At 59.2% G+C, this 18787-nt stretch overlaps 1 protein-coding gene and 1 long non-coding RNA gene across 3 annotated transcripts in view; one reads left to right on the top strand and one right to left on the bottom strand.

Moving 5' to 3' along the window:
• Positions 1-18787, bottom strand: part of si:dkey-91i10.2 (uncharacterized protein LOC555224 homolog) — a 303051-nt gene that overhangs the window by 21514 nt on the left and 262750 nt on the right. The gene's annotated exons all lie outside the window — the stretch shown is intronic.
• The window catches only part of LOC132392994 (uncharacterized), a 25827-nt gene extending 7040 nt beyond the window's left edge, over positions 1-18787 (top strand). Inside the window, exon 2 of the long non-coding RNA XR_009511708.1 lies at positions 15903-18787. This is a non-coding gene — a long non-coding RNA (uncharacterized LOC132392994). The remainder of the gene's footprint in view (positions 1-15902) is intronic.

Raw genomic sequence — 18787 nt, 5'->3', positions numbered from 1 at the left:
TCTCCCTTCACCCCCCTCCCCACCATCCCCCCACGTGGTTTCACCTATCACCTCACGGCTTCTCCCTTCACCCCCCCTCCCCACAATCCCCCCACCATCCCCCCACGTGGTTTCACCTATCACCTCACGGCTTCTCCCTTCACCCCCCTCCCCACCATCCCCCCACGTGGTTTCACCTATCACCTCACGGCTTCTCCCTTCACCCCCCTCCCCACCATCCCCCCACGTGGTTTCACCTATCACCTCACGGCTTCTCCCTTCACCCCCCCTCCCCACAATCCCTCCACCTTCCCCCCACGTGGTTTCACCTATCACCTCACGGCTTCTCCCTTCACCCCCCTCCCCACCATCCCCCCACGTGGTTTCACCTATCACCTCACAGCTTCTCCCTTCACCCCCCGTCCCCACTATCCCCCCACGTGGTTTCACCTATCACCTCACGGCTTCTCCCTTCACCCCCCCTCCCCACCATCCCCCCACGTGGTTTCACCTATCAGCTCACAGCTTCTTCCTTCACCCCCCTCCCCACCATCCCCCCACGTGGTTTCACCTAACACCTCACGGCTTCTCCCTTCACCCCCCTCCCCACCATCCCCCCACGTGGTTTCACCTATCACCTCACAGCTTCTCCCTTCACCCCCCTCCCCACCATCCCCCACGTGGTTTCACCTATCACCTCACGGCTTCTCCCTTCACCCCCCTCCCCACCATCCCCCCACGTGGTTTCACCTATCAGCTCACAGCTTCTCCCTTCATCCCCCCTCCCCACAATCCCCCCACCATCCCCCCACGTGGTTTCACCTATCACCTCACGGCTTCTCCCTTCACCCCCCCTCCCCACCATCCCCCCACGTGGTTTCACCTATCACCTCACGGCTTCTCCCTTCACCCCCCCTCCCCACCATCCCCCCACGTGGTTTCACCTATCACCTCACGGCTTCTCCCTTCACCCCCCCTCCCCACCATCCCCCCACGTGGTTTCACCTATCACCTCACGGCTTCTCCCTTCACCCCCCGTCCCCACTATCCCCCCACGTGGTTTCACCTATCACATCACGGCTTCTCCCTTCACCCCCCCCTCCCCACAATCCCCCCCACCATCCCCCCACGTGGTTTCACCTATCAGCTCACAGCTTCTCCCTTCACCCCCCGTCCCCACTATCCCCCCACGTGGTTTCACCTATCACCTCACAGCTTCTCCCTCCCCACTATCCCCCCACGTGGTTTCACCTATCACCTCACAGCTTCTCCCTTCACCCCCCTCCCCACCATCCCCCCACGTGGTTTCACCTATCACCTCACGGCTTCTCCCTTCACCCCCCTCCCCACCATCCCCCCATGTGGTTTCACCTATCACCTCACGGCTTCTCCCTTCACCCCCTCTCCCCACCATCCCCCCACCATCCCCCCACGTGGTTTCACCTATCACCTCACAGCTTCTCCCTTCACCCCCCTCCCCACCATCCCCCCACGTGGTTTCACCTATCACCTCACGGCTTCTCCCTTCACCCCCCTCCCCACCATCCCCCCACGTGGTTTCACCTATCACCTCACGGCTTCTCCCTTCACCCCCCTCCCCACCATCCCCCCACGTGGTTTCACCTATCACCTCACAGCTTCTCCCTTCACCCCCCGTCCCCACCATCCCCCCACGTGGTTTCACCTATCACCTCACGGCTTCTCCCTTCACCCCCCCTCCCCACCATCCCCCCACGTGGTTTCACCTATCACCTCACGGCTTCTCCCTTCACCCCCCCCTCCCCACAATCCCCCCACGTGGTTTCACCTATCACCTCACAGCTTCTCCCTTCACCCCCCTCCCCACCATCCCCCCACGTGGTTTCACCTATCACCTCACAGCTTCTCCCTTCACCCCCCTCCCCACCATCCCCCCACGTGGTTTCACCTATCACCTCACAGCTTCTCCCTTCACCCCCCCTCCCCACCATCCCCCCACGTGGTTTCACCTATCACCTCACGGCTTCTCCCTTCACCCCCCTCCCCACCATCCCCCCACGTGGTTTCACCTATCACCTCACGGCTTCTCCCTTCACCCCCCTCCCCACCATCCCCCCACGTGGTTTCACCTATCACCTCACGGCTTCTCCCTTCACCCCCCCTCCCCACAATCCCCCCACCATCCCCCCACGTGGTTTCACCTATCAGCTCACAGCTTCTCCCTTCACCCCCCTCCCCACCATCCCCCCACGTGGTTTCACCTATCACCTCACGGCTTCTCCCTTCACCCCCCTCCCCACAATCCCCCCACGTGGTTTCACCTATCACCTCACGGCTTCTCCCTTCACCCCCCTCCCCACCATCCCCCCACGTGGTTTCACCTATCACCTCACGGCTTCTCCCTTCACCCCCCCTCCCCACAATCCCCCCACCATCCCCCCACGTGGTTTCACCTATCAGCTCACAGCTTCTCCCTTCACCCCCCTCCCCACCATCCCCCCACGTGGTTTCACCTATCACCTCACAGCTTCTCCCTTCACCCCCCTCCCCACCATCCCCCCACGTGGTTTCACCTATCACCTCACGGCTTCTCCCTTCACCCCCCTCCCCACCATCCCCCACGTGGTTTCACCTATCACCTCACAGCTTCTCCCTTCACCCCCCTCCCCACCATCCCCCCACGTGGTTTCACCTATCACCTCACGGCTTCTCCCTTCACCCCCCTCCCCACCATCCCCCCACGTGGTTTCACCTATCACCTCACGGCTTCTCCCTTCACCCCCCCTCCCCACAATCCCCCCACCATCCCCCCACGTGGTTTCACCTATCAGCTCACAGCTTCTCCCTTCACCCCCCTCCCCACCATCCCCCCACGTGGTTTCACCTATCACCTCACAGCTTCTCCCTTCACCCCACTCCCCACCATCCCCCCACGTGGTTTCACCTATCACCTCACGGCTTCTCCCTTCACCCCCCTCCCCACCATCCCCCCACGTGGTTTCACCTATCACCTCACGGCTTCTCCCTTCACCCCCCCCTCCCCACAATCCCTCCACCTTCCCCCCACGTGGTTTCACCTGTAACCTCACAGCTTCTCCCTTCACCCCCCTCCCCACCATCCCCCCACGTGGTTTCACCTATCACCTCACGGCTTCTCCCTTCACCCCCCTCCCCACCATCCCCCCACGTGGTTTCACCTATCACCTCACGGCTTCTCCCTTCACCCCCCCCTCCCCACAATCCCCCCACCATCCCCCCACGTGGTTTCACCTATCAGCTCACAGCTTCTCCCTTCACCCCCCGTCCCCACAATCCCCCCACATGGTTTCACCTATCACCTCACGGCTTCTCCCTTCACCCCCCCCCACAATCCCCCCACCATCCCCCCACGTGGTTTCACCTATCACCTCACAGCTTCTCCCTTCACCCCCCTCCCCACCATCCCCCCACGTGGTTTCACCTATCACCTCACGGCTTCTCCCTTCACCCCCCCTCCCCACCATCCCCCCATGTGGTTTCACCTATCACCTCACAGCTTCTCCCTTCACCCCCCCTCCCCACCATCCCCCCACGTGGTTTCACCTATCACCTCACGGCTTCTCCCTTCACCCCCCCTCCCCACCATCCCCCCACGTGGTTTCACCTATCACCTCACGGCTTCTCCCTTCACCCCCCTCCCCACCATCCCCCCACGTGGTTTCACCTATCACCTCACGGCTTCTCCCTTCACCCCCTCTCCCCACAATCCCCCCACCATCCCCCCACGTGGTTTCACCTATCACCTCACGGCTTCTCCCTTCACCCCCCTCCCCACCATCCCCCCACGTGGTTTCACCTATCACCTCACGGCTTCTCCCTTCACCCCCCCCCTCCCCACCATCCCCCCACGTGGTTTCACCTATCACCTCACGGCTTCTCCCTTCACCCCCCTCCCCACCATCCCCCCACGTGGTTTCACCTATCACCTCACAGCTTCTCCCTTCACCCCCCCTCCCCACCATCCCCCCACGTGGTTTCACCTATCACCTCACAGCTTCTCCCTTCACCCCCCCTCCCCACCATCCCCCCACGTGGTTTCACCTATCACCTCACAGCTTCTCCCTTCACCCCCCTCCCCACCATCCCCCCACGTGGTTTCACCTATCACCTCACAGCTTCTCCCTTCACCCCCCCTCCCCACCATCCCCCCACGTGGTTTCACCTATCACCTCACGGCTTCTCCCTTCACCCCCCCTCCCCACCATCCCCCCACGTGGTTTCACCTATCACCTCACGGCTTCTCCCTTCACCCCCCTCCCCACCATCCCCCCACGTGGTTTCACCTATCACCTCACGGCTTCTCCCTTCACCCCCCTCCCCACCATCCCCCCACGTGGTTTCACCTATCACCTCACAGCTTCTCCCTTCACCCCCCCGTCCCCACTATCCCCCCACGTGGTTTCACCTATCACCTCACAGCTTCTCCCTTCACCCCCCTCCCCACCATCCCCCCACCATCCCCCCACGTGGTTTCACCTATCACCTCACAGCTTCTCCCTTCACCCCCCTCCCCACCATCCCCCCACGTGGTTTCACCTATCACCTCACGGCTTCTCCCTTCACCCCCCCTCCCCACCATCCCCCCACGTGGTTTCACCTATCACCTCACGGCTTCTCCCTTCACCCCCCCCTCCCCACAATCCCCCCACCATCCCCCCACGTGGTTTCACCTATCACCTCACAGCTTCTCCCTTCACCCCCCTCCCCACTATCCCCCCACGTGGTTTCACCTATCACCTCACAGCTTCTCCCTTCACCCCCCTCCCCACCATCCCCCCACGTGGTTTCACCTATCACCTCACGGCTTCTCCCTTCACCCCCCCTCCACACCATCCCCCCACGTGGTTTCACCTATCACCTCACGGCTTCTCCCTTCACCCCCCCTCCCCACCATCCCCCCACCATCCCCCCACGTGGTTTCACCTATCACCTCACAGCTTCTCCCTTCACCCCCCGTCCCCACTATCCCCCCACGTGGTTTCACCTATCACCTCACGGCTTCTCCCTTCACCCCCCCCTCCCCACAATCCCCCCACCATCCCCCCACGTGGTTTCACCTATCACCTCACGGCTTCTCCCTTCACCCCCCCCCCCACAATCCCCCCACCATCCCCCCACGTGGTTTCACCTATCACCTCACGGCTTCTCCCTTCACCCCCCCCCCACAATCCCCCCACGTGGTTTCACCTATCACCTCACGGCTTCTCCCTTCACCCCCCCCTCCCCACCATCCCCCCACGTGGTTTCACCTATCACCTCACAGCTTCTCCCTTCACCCCCCTCCCCACCATCCCCCCACGTGGTTTCACCTATCACCTCACGGCTTCTCCCTTCACCCCCCTCCCCACCATCCCCCCACGTGGTTTCACCTATCACCTCACGGCTTCTCCCTTCACCCCCCCCTCCCCACCATCCCCCCACGTGGTTTCACCTATCACCTCACGGCTTCTCCCTTCACCCCCCTCCCCACCATCCCCCCATGTGTTTTCACCTATCACCTCACGGCTTCTCCCTTCACCCCCCTCCCCACCATCCCCCCACGTGGTTTCACCTATCACCTCACGGCTTCTCCCTTCACCCCCCCTCCCCACCATCCCCCCACGTGGTTTCACCTATCACCTCACAGCTTCTCCCTTCACCCCCCTCCCCACCATCCCCCCACGTGGTTTCACCTATCACCTCACGGCTTCTCCCTTCACCCCCCTCCCCACCATCCCCCACGTGGTTTCACCTATCACCTCACTGCTTCTCCCTTCACCCCCCCCTCCCCACCATCCCCCCACGTGGTTTCACCTATCACCTCACAGCTTCTCCCTTCACCCCCCTCCCCACCATCCCCCCACGTGGTTTCACCTATCACCTCACGGCTTCTCCCTTCACCCCCCTCCCCACCATCCCCCCACGTGGTTTCACCTATCACCTCACAGCTTCTCCCTTCACCCCCCCTCCCCACCATCCCCCCACGTGGTTTCACCTATCACCTCACAGCTTCTCCCTTCACCCCCCCGTCCCCACTATCCCCCCACGTGGTTTCACCTATCACTTCACAGCTTCTCCCTTCACCCCCCTCCCCACCATCCCCCCACGTGGTTTCACCTATCACCTCACAGCTTCTCCCTTCACCCCCCGTCCCCACTATCCCCCCACGTGGTTTCACCTATCACATCACGGCTTCTCCCTTCACCCCCCCCCTCCCCACAATCCCCCCCACCATCCCCCCACGTGGTTTCACCTATCAGCTCACAGCTTCTCCCTTCACCCCCCTCCCCACCATCCCCCCACGTGGTTTCACCTATCACCTCACAGCTTCTCCCTTCACCCCCCGTCCCCACTATCCCCCCACGTGGTTTCACCTATCACATCACGGCTTCTCCCTTCACCCCCCCCTCCCCACAATCCCCCCCACCATCCCCCCACGTGGTTTCACCTATCAGCTCACAGCTTCTCCCTTCACCCCCCGTCCCCACTATCCCCCCCACGTGGTTTCACCTATCACCTCACAGCTTCTCCCTTCACCCCCCTCCCCCACCATCCCCCCACGTGGTTTCACCTATCACCTCACGGCTTCTCCCTTCACCCCCCCTCCCCACCATCCCCCCACGTGGTTTCACCTATCACCTCACGGCTTCTCCCTCACCCCCTCTCCCCACCATCCCCCCACCATCCCCCCACGTGGTTTCACCTATCACCTCACAGCTTCTCCCTTCACCCCCCCTCCCCACCATCCCCCCACGTGGTTTCACCTATCACCTCACGGCTTCTCCCTTCACCCCCCTCCCCACCATCCCCCCACGTGGTTTCACCTATCACCTCACAGCTTCTCCCTTCACCCCCCCCCACAATCCCCCCACCATCCCCCCACGTGGTTTCACCTATCACCTCACAGCTTCTCCCTTCACCCCCCCTCCCCCACCATCCCCCCACGTGGTTTCACCTATCACCTCACGGCTTCTCCCTTCACCCCCCTCCCCACCATCCCCCCACGTGGATTCACCTATCACCTCACGGCTTCTCCCTTCACCCCCCTCCCCACCATCCCCCCACGTGGTTTCACCTATCACCTCACAGCTTCTCCCTTCACCCCCCGTCCCCACTATCCCCCCACGTGGTTTCACCTATCACCTCACGGCTTCTCCCTTCACCCCCCCTCCCCACCATCCCCCCAGGTGGTTTCACCTATCACCTCACAGCTTCTCCCTTCACCCCCCCTCCCCACCATCCCCCCACGTGGTTTCACCTATCACCTCACGGCTTCTCCCTTCACCCCCACTCCCCACCATCCCCCCACGTGGTTTCACCTATCACCTCACGGCTTCTCCCTTCACCCCCCTCCCCACCATCCCCCCACGTGGTTTCACCTATCACCTCACAGCTTCTCCCTTCACCCCCCGTCCCCACCATCCCCCCACGTGGTTTCACCTATCACCTCACAGCTTCTCCCTTCACCCCCCCTCCCCACCATCCCCCCACCATCCCCCCACGTGGTTTCACCTATCACCTCACAGCTTCTCCCTTCACCCCCCTCCCCACCATCCCCCCACGTGGTTTCACCTATCACCTCACGGCTTCTCCCTTCACCCCCCCCTCCCACAATCCCCCCACCATCCCCCCACGTGGTTTCACCTATCACCTCACAGCTTCTCCCCTTCACCCCCCTCCCCACCATCCCCCCACGTGGTTTCACCTATCACCTCACGGCTTCTCCCTTCACCCCCCCTCCCCACCATCCCCCCACGTGGTTTCACCTATCACCTCACAGCTTCTCCCTTCACCCCCCTCCCCACCATCCCCCCACGTGGTTTCACCTATCACCTCACGCTTCTCCCTTCACCCCCCCTCCCCACCATCCCCCCACGTGGTTTCACCTATCACCTCACGGCTTCTCCCTTCACCCCCCCCTCCCCACCATCCCCCCACGTGTTTTTCACCTATCACCTCAAAGCTTCTCCCTTCACCCCCCTCCCCCACCATCCCCCCACGTGGTTTCACCTATCACCTCACGGCTTCTCCCTTCACCCCCCTCCCCACCATCCCCCCATGTGGGTTCACCTATCACCTCACGGCTTCTCCCTTCACCCCCCTCCCCACCATCCCCCACGTGGTTTCACCTATCACCTCACGGCTTCTCCCTTCACCCCCCCTCCCCACCATCCCCCCACGTGGTTTCACCTATCACCTCACGGCTTCTCCCTTCACCCCCCTCCCCACCATCCCCCCACGTGGTTTCACCTATCACCTCACAGCTTCTCCCTTCACCCCCCTCCCCCACCATCCCCCCACGTGGTTTCACCTATCACCTCACAGCTTCTCCCTTCACCCCCCCTCCCCACCATCCCCCCACGTGGTTTCACCTATCACCTCACGAGCTTCTCCCTTCACCCCCCCCTCCCCACCATCCCCCCACGTGGTTTCACCTATCACCTCACAGCTTCTCCCTTCACCCCCCCTCCCCACCATCCCCCCACGTGGTTTCACCTATCACCTCACGGCTTCTCCCTTCACCCCCCCTCCCCACCATCCCCCCACGTGGTTTCACCTATCACCTCACAGCTTCTCCCTTCACCCCCCGTCCCCACTATCCCCCCACGTGGTTTCACCTATCACCTCACGGCTTCTCCCTTCACCCCCTCTCATCACCATCCCCCCACCATTCCCCCACGTGGTTTCACCTATCACCTCACGGCTTCCTTCCCCTTCACCCCCCTCCCCACCATCCCCCCACGTGGTTTCACCTATCACCTCACAGCTTCTCCTCTTCACCCCCCTCCCCACCATCCCCCCACGTGGTTTCACCTATCACCTCACAGCTTCCTCCCTTCACCCCCCTCCCCACCATCCCCCCACGTGGTTTCACCTATCACCTCACGGCTTCTCCCTTCACCCCCCTCCCCACCCATCCCCCCACGTGGTTTCACCTATCACCTCACGGCTTCTCCCTTCACCCCCTCTCCCCACCCATCCCCCCACGTGGTTTCACCTATCACCTCACGGCTTCTCCCTTCACCCCCCTCCCCACCATCCCCCCACCATCCCCCCACGTGGTTTCACCTATCACCTCACGGCTTCTCCCTTCACCCCCCCTCCCCACCATCCCCCCACGTGGTTTCACCTATCACCTCACAGCTTCTCCCTTCACCCCCCTCCCCACCATCCCCCCACGTGGTTTCACCTATCACCTCACGGCTTCTCCCTTCACCCCCCCTCCCCACAATCCCCCCACGTGGTTTCACCTATCACCTCACAGCTTCTCCCTTCACCCCCCTCCCCACCATCCCCCCACCATCCCCCCCACGTGGTTTCACCTATCACCTCACGGCTTCTCCCTTCACCCCCCCCTCCCCACCATCCCCCCACGTGGTTTCACCTATCACCTCACGGCTTCTCCCTTCACCCCCCCTCCCCACCATCCCCCCACGTGGTTTCACCTATCACCTCACGGCTTCTCCCTTCACCCCCCCTCCCCACCATCCCCCCACGTGGTTTCACCTATCACCTCACGGCTTCTCCCTTCACCCCCCCTCCCCACCATCCCCCCACGTGGTTTCACCTATCACCTCACGGCTTCTCCCTTCACCCCCCTCCCCACCATCCCCCCACGTGGTTTCACCTATCACCTCACAGCTTCTCCCTTCACCCCCCCTCCCCACCATCCCCCCCACGTGGTTTCACCTATCACCTCACGGCTTCTCCCTTCACCCCCCTCCCCACCATCCCCCCACGTGGTTTCACCTATCACCTCACGGCTTCTCCTTCACCCCCCCTCCCCACCATCCCCCCACGTGGTTTCACCTATCACCTCACAGCTTCTCCCTTCACCCCCCTCCCCACCATCCCCCCACGTGGTTTCACCTATCACCTCACGGCTTCTCCCTTCACCCCCCCTCCCCACCATCCCCCCACGTGGTTTCACCTATCACCTCACGGCTTCTCCCTTCACCCCCCCCTCCCCACAATCCCCCCACCATCCCCCCACGTGGTTTCACCTATCACCTCACAGCTTCTCCCTTCACCCCCCGTCCCCACTATCCCCCCACGTGGCTTCACCTATCACCTCACGGCTTCTCCCTTCACCCCCCCTCCCCACCATCCCCCCACGTGGTTTCACCTATCACCTCACAGCTTCTCCCTTCACCCCCCGTCCCCCACTATCCCCCCACGTGGTTTCACCTATCACCTCACGGCTTCTCCCTTCACCCCACCCTCCCCACCATCCCCCCACGTGGTTTCACCTATCACCTCACGGCTTCTCCCTTCACCCCCCTCCCCACCATCCCCCCACGTGGTTTCACCTATCACTTCACAGCTTCTCCCTTCACCCCCCCTCCCCACCATCCCCCCACGTGGTTTCACCTATCACCTCACGGCTTCTCCCTTCACCCCCCTCCCCACCATCCCCCCACGTGGTTTCACCTATCACCTCACGGCTTCTCCCTTCACCCCCCCCTCCCCGCAATCCCCCCACGTGGTTTCACCTATCACCTCACAGCTTCTCCCTTCACCCCCCTCCCCACCATCCCCCCCACGTGGTTTCACCTATCACCTCACGGCTTCTCCCTTCACCCCCCCCCCTCCCCACCATCCCCCCACGTGGTTTCACCTATCACCTCACGGCTTCTCCCTTCACCCCCCCCCCCCCACAATCCCCCCACCATTCCCCCACGTGGTTTCACCTATCACCTCACGGCTTCTCCCTTTACCCCCCTCCCCACCATCCCCCCACGTGGTTTCACCTATCACCTCACAGCTTCTCCCTTCACCCCCCTCCCCACCATCCCCCCACGTGGTTTCACCTATCACCTCACAGGCTTCTCCCTTCACCCCCCCTCCCCACCATCCCCCCACGTGGTTTCACCTATCACCTCACGGCTTCTCCCTTCACCCCCCCTCCCCACCATCCCCCACGTGGTTTCACCTATCACCTCACAGCTTCTCCCTTCACCCCCCTCCCCACCATCCCCCCACGTGGTTTCACCTATCACCTCATGGCTTCTCCCTTCACCCCCCCTCCCCACCATCCCCCCACGTGGTTTCACCTATCACCTCACAGCTTCTCCCTTCACCCCCCTCCCCACCATCCCCCCACGTGGTTTCACCTATCACCTCACGGCTTCTCCCTTCACCCCCCCTCCCCACCATCCCCCCACGTGGTTTCACCTATCACCTCACAGCTTCTCCCTTCACCCCCCCTCCCCACCATCCCCCCACGTGGTTTCACCTATCACCTCACAGCTTCTCCCTTCACCCCCCTCCCCACCATCCCCCCACGTGGTTTCACCTATCACCTCACGGCTTCTCCCTTCACCCCCCCCCACAATCCCCCACCATCCCCCCACGTGGTTTCACCTATCACCTCACGGCTTCTCCTTTCACCCCCCCCCTCCCCACAATCCCCCTACGTGGTTTCACCTATCACCTCACGGCTTCTCCCTTCACCCCCCCTCCCCACCATCCCCCCACGTGGTTTCACCTATCACCTCACGGCTTCTCCTTTCACCCCCCCCCTCCCCACAATCCCCCTACGTGGTTTCACCTATCACCTCACGGCTTCTCCCTTCACCCCCCCTCCCCACAATCCCCCCACCATCCCCCCACGTGGTTTCACCTATCAGCTCACAGCTTCTCCCTTCACCCCCCCCCCCCACCATCCCCCCACGTGGTTTCACCTATCACCTCACGGCTTCTCCCTTCACCCCCCTCCCCACCATCCCCCCACGTGGTTTCACCTATCACCTCACGGCTTCTCCCTTCACCCCCCTCCCCACCATCCCCCCACGTGGTTTCACCTATCACCTCACGGCTTCTCCCTTCACCCCCCTCCCCACCATCCCCCCACGTGGTTTCACCTATCACCTCACGGCTTCTCCCTTCACCCCCCTCCCCACCATCCCCCCCACGTGGTTTCACCTATCACCTCACGGCTTCTCCCTTCACCCCCCCCTCCCCACAATCCCCCCCACCATCCCCCCACGTGGTTTCACCTATCAGCTCACAGCTTCTCCCTTCACCCCCCGTCCCCACAATCCCCCCCACCATCCCCCCACGTGGTTTCACCTATCAGCTCACAGCTTCTCCCTTCACCCCCCCCTCCCCACAATCCTCCCCACCATCCCCCCACGTGGTTTCACCTATCACCTCACAGCTTCTCCCTTCACCCCCCCTCCCCACCATCCCCCCCACCATCCCCCCACGTGGTTTCACCTATCACCTCACGGCTTCTCCCTTCACCCCCCTCCCCACCATCCCCCCACGTGGTTTCACCTATCACCTCACGGCTTCTCCCTTCACCCCCCTCCCCACCATCCCCCCACGTGGTTTCACCTATCACCTCACAGCTTCTCCCTTCACCCCCCACCCCACCATCCCCCCACGTGGTTTCACCTATCACCTCACGGCTTCTCCCTTCACCCCCCCTCCCCACCATCCCCCCACGTGGTTTCACCTATCAGCTCACAGCTTCTCCCTTCACCCCCCCTCCCCACCATCCCCCCACGTGGTTTCACCTATCACCTCACGGCTTCTCCCTTCACCCCCCTCCCCACCATCCCCCCACGTGGTTTCACCTATCACCTCACGGCTTCTCCCTTCACCCCCCTCCCCACCATCCCCCCACGTGGTTTCACCTATCACCTCACGGCTTCTCCCTTCACCCCCCTCCCCACCATCCCCCCACGTGGTTTCACCTATCACCTCACGGCTTCTCCCTTCACCCCCCCCTCCCCACAATCCCCCCCACCATCCCCCCACGTGGTTTCACCTATCAGCTCACAGCTTCTCCCTTCACCCCCCGTCCCCACAATCCCCCCCACCATCCCCCCACGTGGTTTCACCTATCAGCTCACAGCTTCTCCCTTCACCCCCCCCTCCCCACAATCCTCCCCACCATCCCCCCACGTGGTTTCACCTATCACCTCACAGCTTCTCCCTTCACCCCCCCTCCCCACCATCCCCCCCACCATCCCCCCACGTGGTTTCACCTATCACCTCACGGCTTCTCCCTTCACCCCCCTCCCCACCATCCCCCCACGTGGTTTCACCTATCACCTCACGGCTTCTCCCTTCACCCCCCCTCCCCACCATCCCCCCACGTGGTTTCACCTATCACCTCACAGCTTCTCCCTTCACCCCCCCACCCCACCATCCCCCCACGTGGTTTCACCTATCACCTCACGGCTTCTCCCTTCACCCCCCTCCCCACCATCCCCCCACGTGGTTTCACCTATCAGCTCACAGCTTCTCCCTTCACCCCCCCTCCCCACCATCCCCCCACGTGGTTTCACCTATCACCTCACGGCTTCTCCCTTCACCCCCCCTCCCCACAATCCCCCCACCATCCCCCCCCGTGGTTTCACCGATCACCTCACAGCTTCTCCCTTCACCCCCCTCCCCACCATCCCCCCACGTGGTTTCACCTATCACCTCACGGCTTCTCCCTTCACCCCCCTCCCCACCATCCCCCCACGTGGTTTCACCTATCACCTCACGGCTTCTCCCTTCACCCCCCTCCCCACCATCCCCCCACCATCCCCCCACGTGGTTTCACCTATCACCTCACGGCTTCTCCCTTCACCCCCCCTCCCCACCATCCCCCCCACGTGGTTTCACCTATCACCTCACGGCTTCTCCCTTCACCCCCCCTCCCCACCATCCCCCCACGTGGTTTCACCTATCACCTCACGGCTTCTCCCTTCACCCCCCCTCCCCACCATCCCCCCACGTGGTTTCACCTATCACCTCACGGCTTCTCCCTTCACCCCCCTCCCCACCATCCCCCCATGTGTTTTCACCTATCACCTCACGGCTTCTCCTTCACCCCCCTCCCCACCATCCCCCCACGTGGTTTCACCTATCACCTCACGGCTTCTCCCTTCACCCCCCCTCCCCACCATCCCCCACGTGGTTTCACCTATCACCTCACGGCTTCTCCCTTCACCCCCCTCCCCACCATCCCCCCACGTGGTTTCACCTATCACCTCACGGCTTCTCCCTTCACCCCCCCTCCCCACCATCCCCCACGTGGTTTCACCTATCACCTCACGGCTTCTCCCTTCACCCCCCCCTCCCCACCATCCCCCACGTGGTTTCACCTATCACCTCACGGCTTCTCCCTTCACCCCCCCTCCCCACAATCCCCCCACCATCCCCCCACGTGGTTTCACCTATCACCTCACGGCTTCTCCCTTCACCCCCCTCCCCACCATCCCCCCATGTGTTTTCACCTATCACCTCACGGCTTCTCCCTTCACCCCCCTCCCCACCATCCCCCCACGTGGTTTCACCTATCACCTCACGGCTTCTCCCTTCACCCCCCCCCACAATCCCCCCACCATCCCCCCACGTGGTTTCACCTATCACCTCACAGCTTCTCCCTTCACCCCCCTCCCCACCATCCCCCCACGTGGTTTCACCTATCACCTCACAGCTTCTCCCTTCACCCCCCCTCCCCACCATCCCCCATGTGGTTTCACCTATCACCTCACGGCTTCTCCCTTCACCCCCCTCCCCACCATCCCCCCACGTGGTTTCACCTATCACCTCACAGCTTCTCCCTTCACCCCCCTCCCCACCATCCCCCCACGTGGTTTCACCTATCACCTCACGGCTTCTCCCTTCACCCCCCTCCCCACCATCCCCCCACGTGGTTTCACCTATCACCTCACGGCTTCTCCCTTCACCCCCTCTCCCCACCATCCCCCCACCATCCCCCAACGTGGTTTTCACCCCCCTCCCCACCATCCCCCCACGTGGTTTCACCTATCACCTCACAGCTTCTCCCTTCACCCCCCTCCCCACCATCCCCCCACGTGGTTTCACCTATCACCTCACGGCTTCTCCCTTCACCCCCCTCCCCACCATCCCCCCACGTGGTTTCACCTATCACCTCACGGCTTCTCCCTTCACCCCCCTCCCCACCATCCCCCCACGTGGTTTCACCTATCACCTCACAGCTTCTCCCTTCACCCCCCCTCCCCACCATCCCCCCACGTGGTTTCACCTATCACCTCACGGCTTCTCCCTTCACCCCCCTCCCCACCATCCCCCCACGTGGTTTCACCTATCACCTCACGGCTTCTCCCTTCACCCCCCTCCCCACCATCCCCCCACGTGGTTTCACCTATCACCTCACAGCTTCTCCCTTCACCCCCCGTCCCCACTATCCCCCCACGTGGTTTCACCTATCACCTCACGGCTTCTCCCTTCACCCCCCCTCCCCACCATCCCCCCACGTGGTTTCACCTATCACCTCACAGCTTCTCCCTTCACCCCCTCTCCCCACCATCCCCCCACGTGGTTTCACCTATCACCTCACGGCTTCTCCCTTCACCCCCCTCCCCACCATCCCCCCACGTGGTTTCACCTATCACCTCACAGCTTCTCCCTTCACCCCCCTCCCCACCATCCCCCCACGTGGTTTCACCTATCACCTCACGGCTTCTCCCTTCACCCCCCCTCCCCACCATCCCCCCACGTGGTTTCACCTATCACCTCACAGCTTCTCCCTTCACCCCCCGTCCCCACTATCCCCCCACGTGGTTTCACCTATCACCTCACGACTTCTCCCTTCACCCCCCCTCCCCACCATCCCCCCACGTGGTTTCACCTATCACCTCACGGCTTCTCCCTTCACCCCAACATTGTTATTCTGACTTCTTTCCCCCTTCTTTTCAGCCCTGTGGAAGTTCTCAGTCTGAAATGTTGACTGTGTACTCCTCTCCATAGATGCTGCCTGACCTGAGTTCTTCTGGCACTTCCCTTACCCTATAATCTTGGTAGATCGCCATTTCTGCTTTGTCTGATTGAGAAGCATCACATTGTGGGTCTATGGACTCCTGCCCATGCTTTTCATATACTGTTGAAAGTAGAAGGTTTAAAGTTTTATTAGATAGAATTCTCATTTGCTTTTCTAGCTCTCCCTTGCTATTGAGTTCGAGAGTCACAAGATAATTTTGCAGCTCTATAAGTCAGCATGTAGGCGGGAGGTCAACAACCTGGCTGAGAAGTGCCTCAACACAACCTCTCACTCAGTGTCAGCAAGACCAAAGAGCTGATTCGAGAGTTCAGGAGGAGGTCATGAGCCAGCCCTCATCGGGGGATCAGGGGAGAAGAGGGTCAGCAACTTTAAGTTCCTCGGAGTTATCATTTCAGAGAATGTGTCCTGAGCCCAACATGTAATTGCAATTATGAAGGAAGCACAGCACCGCCTCTACTTCCTTAAGAGTTTACGACGATTCAGCATAACATCTAACACTTTGACAAACTTCTATAGATGTGTGGTGGAGAGTATATTGACTGGTTGCATCACAGCCTGCTATGGAAACACCAATGCCCTAGAATGAGAAATGTTATAAAAAGCAGTGGCTCAATGCATCACGGGTAAAGCCCTCCCCACCGCTGAACACATCTACATGGAACGCTATTGCAAGAAAGCTGCATCCATCATCAGGGAACTCATCACCCAGGACATGCTCTCTACTCACTGCTGTCATCCAGAAGGAGGTACTGGAGCCTCAGGACTCACACTACCACGTTTGGGAACAGTCATTACCCCTCAACCATCAGGCTCTTGAACCAGTAGGAATAACTTCATTCAAAAAGGATCCAGTGCTTTCCTGGCGTATATGATGAATAAATTCTTCTAAGGTTTCCAGCCAGGTAGAGGTATCAATTAAACAAAGCTGAAGGTCCCACTCTAAGTAAGAACTGGAATTTGATTGTAAACAAGGTGGGAGAGCAGAAACCTGATTGGATAAGGACTAACCAATCAGGAAGGACAGACTACGGGAGTATAAATATCACTGGACTACACACGACTATGTATCCCTGATGAAGATGGCAGATTTTGTCTTTGAAACTTTCATCATAATTCATAGTTTACCCAGCTGAAAGCCCAAGAAAAGTTTAAATTTCATTCAACTTCATTTGCCCCATCACTGAACTTTTCCCACAACCTAAGGACTCACTTTCAAGCACTCTTCATCACAAGCTCTTGATATTGTATGCTTATTACTTATTTCTTTCTCTTTTGTATTTGCACAATTTGTTGTCTTTTGCTCATTGGTTGTCTGTCTGTCTTGTTGGTGTGGTCATTCATTGACTCTATCATGGCTCTTGGATTTACTGAAGACGCCCACAAGAAAACAAATCTCAGGATTGTATATGGTAACGTGTGTTCGGTTCTGGTTTCCTCATTGTATCTCAGTGCATATGACAATAATAATCAATTTCAGAGTAGTACAGGATTTAAGAGATATGGGGATTGTGCAGAAGAGCGGAGTTTGAGTTAGAAAATAAGGCAGAGTCACATTGAATGGGACAGCAGGACAGAGGGACCAAATAACTTACCCCTGATGCTATTTCTTAAGCTCTAATGCTGTCCTTGTGATCATCTACAGTCTTCACAGGTACTCCATTGGCAGCCATGCCTTTATTCTTTGTAAAGGTAAAATAATCTTAGGATGGTGCAATAACAAAGCTTCTCCCTCTCCCTTTCTTCTCACTCTCCCACTCTTTCTCCACTGAAACTGTTGGATTAGGGTCTACAATTTACCCTTCATAATTCAGTATAACTATCAAATCTCCCCTCATTCTCCTACACTCCAGGGAATAAAATCCTAACCTGTTCAACCTTTCCCTGTAACTTGAGTTCTCAAATCCCGGTTAACAACCAGGGAAATCTTCTCTGCACTCTTTCAAGCTTATTGCTATCTTTACTGTAAGTAGGTGACCATAACTCTACACAATATTCCAAATTCACCCTCGTCAACATCTTATAAAATTTCAGCATAACATCCCAATTCCTGTAGTCAGTGCTCTCCAGGGTCCCCAGCACTCAGGGCATGCCCTTTTTTCATTGTTACCATCAGGTAGGAGGTACAGAAGCCTGAAGGCACACACTCAGTGATTCAGGAACAGCTTCTTCCCCTCTGCCATCTGATTTCTAAATGGTTATTGAAGCTATGGGCATTACCTCACTTTTTAAAAATATACAGTATTTCTGTTTTTGCACAATTTTAAAAAATCTATTCAATATACATAATTGACTTACTTGTTTATTTATTATGTTTTATTTTATTTATTATTATTATTTTTTCCCTCTCTGCTAGATTATGTATTGCATTGAACTGCTGCTGCTAAGTGAACAAATTTTACGTCACATGCCAGTGATAATAAACCTCTTTCTGAGAGTTCCCATCAACTCTTGCCAGATTCTCTCACCCACCCACAAACTTGGGGCAATTTGCAGTGGCCCAGAGACCCACCTTGCACGTCCTTGGACTGTGGGAGGAAACCAGAGCACCCAGGGAAACCCACAGTCACAGGGAGAAAACTTGCAAACTCCACATAGGTCAAGGTCGAAAGTCCTCATCGTTCCACTAGCTGCCTCACTCCGCTACAAATTTTATGCTCACTTGGATTTTAAGAAAGTTCCCTCTCCTTGGATAGTGACACAATGGATAGTATTTTCTGCATGTTTAGGAAGGCTGAATTCAAATATGAATTTCCAGAATAATAATATAGATTCAAATTCTGCCCTTCATAGTGATCACAGGTAGATCTATAAGGTCTGTACATTCTCCTCATGATGGTGTGGGTTTCCTGCCACATTCCAAATGTGTATGGTTAGTTTTGGGTTAGATAGTTGTGAGCATGCTATGTTGGCGCTGGAAACATGGGGACACTTGTCAGCTGCCTCCAGCACATCCTTAGATTGTGTTGGGCATTGACACAAATGACACATTTCACTGTATGTTTCGATGTATGTGTAACAAATAAAGCTAATCTTTATTGATTA

The sequence above is a fragment of the Hypanus sabinus genome, chromosome 4 (genome assembly GCF_030144855.1).
Source record: "Hypanus sabinus isolate sHypSab1 chromosome 4, sHypSab1.hap1, whole genome shotgun sequence".
Lineage (NCBI taxonomy): Eukaryota > Metazoa > Chordata > Chondrichthyes > Myliobatiformes > Dasyatidae > Hypanus > Hypanus sabinus.
Note: the sequence above shows the minus strand (reverse complement) of the source record. Positions and strands in the feature narration are given on the sequence as shown.